We start from the raw sequence: 6000 nt of genomic DNA on the forward strand, positions 1-6000 counted from the left end.
GCGTCTGCGTGCAGCGGCAGGCTGGAAACACAATTCTGCTCCCCAGCTCTGAGGAAATTGCTCCTGGGGGAAAAGAATAAATAAAAGAAAAATATCCCTGGCTTTTGAGTTGATAGGTTTAACAGGAGGAGTTTTCTAGCCTGAGTTGTTTTGACAGAATGGGGTTCAGGAGCACTTGGGAGGGCCAGTACCTCTGTGGCAGGGCTGAGGATGGTCTCTGGCAGCAGGAGCCCTTGCCAACCCACCTGCGCCAGGGCAGCACATCTGCCCCAAAACCTCCTTCTCCCCCCTTTGAGGCTTTGCAGGAGAGGATTTGATTAGCCCAGGCCCACTCCTCCTCCTCCACTTTCAGAAGCTCCTGGAAAAAAATTGCATTTGTTGCTCACATTGGTGGTTTCTAACTAGATTAACCAGTATTAGATGTGAAATGATGCTTCACACATGTCAGGCACATGCTAGAAGAGATGCCCTAAAAAATGCGTGTTCATCTCTGTGCTTGGAACCTACCTCTTGCTAAATTTAGTTCCCCAGCTATGAGGTGGTCTAGGAAAAACAAACCCAGGCCTGGTGCTGCCCTTTACAGAGAATAATTTGCAGTGGCTATATATTCCATTAGGTCTACCATGATGCTTGTGCAGCTCCGAAGTCTCCGTCCTCATTATATGTGCACTTACCAAAGCAATTTCAGTGTCATCGCTGTTGGCCTAACTGCTCATTTTTATTGTTTAAACTAATGGATTTTGTGGGCGGTGGGTAAGTTGCTGTTAAAATGCCTCTAGGCAGCAAGATTGAAAATATCCTAATGACATATGAGAATAGATTACAAATAACACTGTGCACGGCACCCTGGTGCTGGCAGCATGAAGCTAGTAAATTAAAATATAAATATTGTTTTCTATTCATGGACAATCTTTTTACCACTCAAAAAGGGAGAACCTTGATTTTGTCAGAAAAGGATGGTTGTTTTGTCTTGCTGCTTCCCCAATGTAATTCTCTTTTCCACCTTCTTCCCAAAAGAAGTAAACACTAAATCGTTCCTGCAACTTTCTACAGTCCTGGGAAATTTATTTGGCTAACTATACAGAAAAATATTTTAAGCTTCCAGATATAAGGTTTGGGATTTATTTAGAGGTAATAAAATATTCTGTCTTTAATAGGATTTTTAGTTAAAGCAGAGTTGAATTTAGATGCTGAATTGGAGACCGAGTCTCCCTTCACCCCCTATGTTTGTTACTCAGTCTGTCTTGGATAGTGCAGCTGGAGAGCAGCATCCGGATCAATATAAGAAGGGATATCACCTAGATAGATAGGTAGGCATTCCTTTTTTTAAAAGCTGCTATAAATAAAAGAAAAAAAAAAAGATACATGCCACAGGGTGGAGTTCCCTCATTAGGGGCTGACCAACTGCACAGGAAGTAGGTCCTTGAAATAGCCGCGACGCTGCCACTGGTCCAAAACGGGACCCGGTAATTACAGCTGCTCTGAGTCCCGGATCACCACACCAAGTCCACCTAACTGCGCCTAAAAGACACTTCAAGCTGGGGAGCATTTCGAGTGGAGGAGCTTTTTTCCTTTTAAGTAGGGCAAGGGGTGGAGAGAAAAGGAAACAAAATCCCATTTACTCCATGTAATTCTCTGAAAAGGGTTAAGGGAAAAGCCTCCCCCCTCCTCCAGCCCCTGCCCAGAGACAGGAGCAAGCCCAAACTATGGCCAGTGGCGTTCCCTGCGGGGCTGACAGCAGAGAACAAAGCTCCTGCAATATTGTGGTTTCTAGAGTCCTTCGAAAAATATCCTAGAATGAATAAATGCTGAAGAAACTGTTTTTACTTTCCTTTTAACCAGCTTGGCCATCAACCTGTTTTATTGAAAAAAAGGGTAGGCGAGGAGGGAAGGAAGATGTCTATTTTTATATTTATTTTTGTCAAGTCTATTTTTAAATAGACCTTTGTGTAAAGCTCCTCACGGGCAGTTGGGTACAAGCAGGAGCCCCTTGCTCCTGTGGGTTGCCCTTGCGCACCGGCGTGCAGCAGGCTGTGGAGGCGCCCAGCCTGGTGCCTCTGTGCCACGTGGCTCGAGCAGTTGCTTTTTGCCTTGTTAAAACTGCAGCGCAGCAGCCGCTGCTCAGAGAGGAGAGACGTGCCCTTGATGAGGCACCCAGCTGTGATAAAACAGCTAAAATTGCAAGAGCCGGGCACCCGGCTGCGAGCTGTCTTGCAGGATGCTGTATTTCAGCCTGTGATGTGGCTGTACCTGCACACATGCCTGCAATGTCGAATACGCTGCTCATTCGCAGAGCGCTAATGGCTTGGGGCCACAGCTGGCAGGTACCTGTAATGTGCAGACAACATGGGAATACGTCGCCCTTTTACACTAGCCGGGATCCAGCCTGATAATGACTGATAATAAGCGTCTCCATGCGCCCCGGGGTTTCTCCTTGGCTCCCACTCGTGTGCTGCTGGCCAGCGGGTTGAAATCTCTTGAAAAAGGTGGTGCTGCCCAGCTCCTCTGCTGAAGGCATTTATTTGGGTCTCCCACAAATTGTCATGAACCTCATAGAGATTTCATATTTTTGAAACTTCTCATGGAGGGCAGGTAGGAGGTTCTGGTATCATCTCACAAGCTTCATCTCTTTGAGGAAGCGAGCTACAAAGCTCAGGTTGACCTGACAGCAGAACAGGCTTGGGCATATCCTGACCTGTAATTAGCCCAGTCTTTTTTAAAAGAGCAGTTATACTCATTACCTAACACTGAATATTATAATACAGTTTGTCTTTTGAAGACAAATGTCAAGATAGCCCTGCTGGCATAGAAAACCTGCATTGCCAAGGCATTTTGCTGCTTTTGGCAACTGGGTTGCTAGAAAATCTACTATGAAAGTCTGCTGGCTGCCAAAATTCATCAGAAGAAAGAGTTTAGGAGCCAACAGCCTGTATTTTGCAAAGCTTACATTTTACATGGTTGGTATTAAAAAAAGGTATTTAAAACCTAGATATAAGGAATGAAACTCCATATTCAATACCTCAAGACAGGTGTGATCCTTAAAAGCCCCCATAAATGAATAGGAAATCACCAGAAGCTAGCCAGTGACAAGCAAAGAACAAGAACTGCTTTCCTTCAAGGAAAGATGGCCAAGCCTACATCTACTTTTTGCCAAGGAGACAGTCCTGAAACCCCATTTCTGGCCTGGCCTAGTGAGAGCATCCGCTGCCAGCTCTGTTGGTGCTGGATCATGCTAAAATTCATGTGCCCACAGAGAACAGAGCAACTCTCAGCCTGTGCAGAGAGAAGGAAACACCTGGAACCAGGAGAAGATTTCGCCATGATCCCAATCCCACTTATGATTTGTAGTTTATCCAAAAACCAAACAACCCACCTGACCTTCTTCAATACATGGTCCATTAAGCAGGGACCAGAGCCCACCTTCCAAAGGGCGTAGGACCCCCAAATGGAGACTACTCTCAAACAAAGTAGATGTCAAAAAATCTGATTTGTGCTGCGTACCACTGCCATGACTAAGGCTCTCCTAAGCCAACCAAGAGGAGAACAAAAAGAATGAATAGCAGGAACAGAGGAATGGATGTACAGTGTCAGAGCAAAGGTCCACCTAGTCCGGCATCCTGCCTCTCGTAGTAGTGACCCAAACTGGACGCCAAGACAAGGCCATAGAAAAAAGCAAGCACGCAGTGCTGCTTTGCTTGGCTATTCTTCATGCCTTATATAAATCTGTGGCTCAGAGGATCTGTCTGAATCAGAGAAAGAGTATTTTTGTATTTAATTCCCCTCATGATCTTTTCCATGATTTGTCTGGCCACCCTTAAGTTAACATAAATTTTAGTATCTTGTGACAGCCTAACTACATGTTGTGTGAAGAACCACCTCTTTTTGTTTTGGACCCTCCATCTGACAACGTTATTTGATGGGCCCCATTTCTTGTACTGGAAGAAGCACTAGGAATTAATCCCTCTTAATCCTTTTTATACTGTTAGAGATTTCCTAAATATCTATCATAGTCTCCCTCAGTGGTCTCTCTATCAGGACTCATTGCAGATTGCTGGTCAAACATCCAACATTGTTTGAAGTTTTGGGAACACTCAATGTCCACAATATCTGTTCCAGGTAAGCACATCTAGAAAGCCACAGTATAAGAAGGGACTTAGATAAGATGCAGACATATAGGCCTCTTTTTAACACAAATACCACAATTGAGTGTATCTAGCCAAGATAACTGCTATTGCCTCTGGCACATATTGACATCTTAATGCAGCATCACATTTGTGACATGAAATCATTAGAATAAAAAACAGTGCTTTTAGACAAGGGACATGTCTAAGAATAAGTTCTATTTAATTTGGCTGAACATATATCATTTCCACCAGTGGACTGAATTCTCATTCTAAGCATGACTTTGATCAAAGAACATAATGCTTAAGCATAGTGGTTAAACAACACAATGCAAATCAGGATGATAATTTTGCAGATTCCTCAGAACTTCCATCTTCTCTAGCCTTTTGGCAATATTAAAGAATAGGAATTCACTATGGTTTCAGTTAAAGTTGCTTCTGACCTCATGGCTAGAGCTAAACAATATAAATGCAGATTGGAGGTGGCTTCAGCTTTCACATCTGGATTCTAAACAGAAAAGTAATCTCAGCTCTGTGGCTGATGAGTAAATGGTGTCTGTAATGCCACGTTAAAAAAAAGTATGTGAAATTAGAAATCTATTGCATGGCTGACTGATTCATTTGTTACTAATCAAGATAGCAGTAGAAGAGCCTATGTATACTGAGCATCACATCCCAAGTTAGGCAATGAGTTCAGCAAGCCTCCAGATCTAGCCCACCCATGCTGCTGCCTCCAGTCCAGGTGTAAACCCTCAGGCTAAGCCCTGTTGGCCTATAAATCCCATTTGGCCCTGCAGCAAAATCATGTGAATACCCTTGTAGGAAGAAGCCAGTGATTTCAAACCATTGCTCCTGGCACAAGGGAGAGGCATGGAAACAACTTGACCAGGCACTGCCCGGACGTCCTGCAGACAGATGTGCTGAGGAGGCCGGGATTTTCCTTTCTGCCTTTCCTGCAGTGCTGGCTCACCCTCCTGCCTACACACCAGCTTGGTCCATCACATGGAAATGAAGACATAAGGCTCTTCATGACTTCACAATACAAAGAGTTAATCTCATGATGGTTTCTATTTTCTATTGATAAATCCAGCAATAAGAGCCTTCCTCAGCATATGGGAGACAAGGGCATTCCTCAGCTGGAGAGGTTTCAAATACACTTTTCCCACTTATCCCAGCAGCGCACCCGACCTACCTCGGGAGATGGTTGTTGAGCACTGGGAGGAGGCACTCCTCAGCTCTTTTGCTGCACTTGTGCCGCCTTGAAGTATGGAGTTAACTGAGCCTGGGAGAAAAAGAACCAAAGAAAGTTGCTGTAAGCAGTCACAAGTTTCTTCATCCAGGTGGAGGAAGTTGTGGAGTTCTGTGCTAGAAACTAATCTAACATAAAATAAACAGGGGGCAAAGCTACCATCTGGGTAGTAATTTGTGCGAAAGAGTAAACTTTGCACAGTTTCTGGAAGGAGGAGACACACAAACCTACTTCCTGGGGAGGTTTTATTGCCCACTTTAAGAAAAGGCAGAGGCAGAGCTCTGAAGCCCTGAGGACAAGGAATAAACACCCACATCCTCAGTGTTTCTTTTTGGTTTGCTCTAGAGAGATTTCCACTCATTGTTCTGACTTTAAGACCTCATCTGAGGCTTAGGAGCCAAAGACCTTTTTTTAAAAAAAAAAAGGCATAGCTTTTAAGTGCATCAGTCTTCTGTTGATCTGCCTAAAATCATGAGCCCTGGCATATGCCTTGGATGGCCATGTGTGAGAGCTGTAACAAGATTAGTTGAAAGAGGGAGTATTCTGCAGCATTAGCAAGCCTGTGCATTCAAAACGTGCTTGAGCAAAGCAAGATCCTGCGACTTCAATATATTATGCATTCTTATCTGC

This window comes from Apteryx mantelli, chromosome 1, assembly GCF_036417845.1.
Source record: "Apteryx mantelli isolate bAptMan1 chromosome 1, bAptMan1.hap1, whole genome shotgun sequence".
NCBI classification, from domain to species: Eukaryota; Metazoa; Chordata; class Aves; order Apterygiformes; family Apterygidae; genus Apteryx; species Apteryx mantelli.